The sequence below is a fragment of the Henckelia pumila genome, chromosome 3 (genome assembly GCF_033568475.1).
Source record: "Henckelia pumila isolate YLH828 chromosome 3, ASM3356847v2, whole genome shotgun sequence".
NCBI classification, from domain to species: Eukaryota; Viridiplantae; Streptophyta; class Magnoliopsida; order Lamiales; family Gesneriaceae; genus Henckelia; species Henckelia pumila.
This window is the reverse complement of record NC_133122.1, coordinates 29,691,061-29,691,379: the sequence shown is the minus strand read 5'-3', so window position 1 is coordinate 29,691,379 and position 319 is coordinate 29,691,061. Positions and strand designations below refer to the sequence as shown.

The window sequence follows — 319 nt, the reverse complement described above, 5'->3', positions numbered from 1 at the left end:
GTGAACGCATCAACCTCATGAATTCTAGCAGACTTCCTTATCGCAGATCTCTCACTCGGCCACTGATAACTGTTAACAGTCATTTGCTCAAGCATCTCATAAGACTGTTCAGGAAATTTAGAAAATATTGGACCTCCAGCTGCAGCATCCACAGAAATCCTCGTTGGGCCATTCAAACCATTGTAGAATAACTCAATCTGTTCCCAATCCGAAAAATTATGATTTGGACACTTCCTAAACAACTCCTTGTACCGCTCCCAAGCTTCATAAAGCTGCTCAAAATCTTGCTGTTTGAAAGTAGTGATCTCAATTTTCAGCT

The 319-nt window shown here is 41.1% G+C and overlaps 1 non-coding gene across 1 annotated transcript; it reads left to right on the top strand.

Moving 5' to 3' along the window:
• Positions 1–213: 213 nt before the first annotated feature.
• On the top strand, positions 214–319 carry LOC140893959 (small nucleolar RNA R71). Its single transcript, XR_012153517.1, has one exon. It is a non-coding gene; the product is annotated as a small nucleolar RNA R71 (small nucleolar RNA).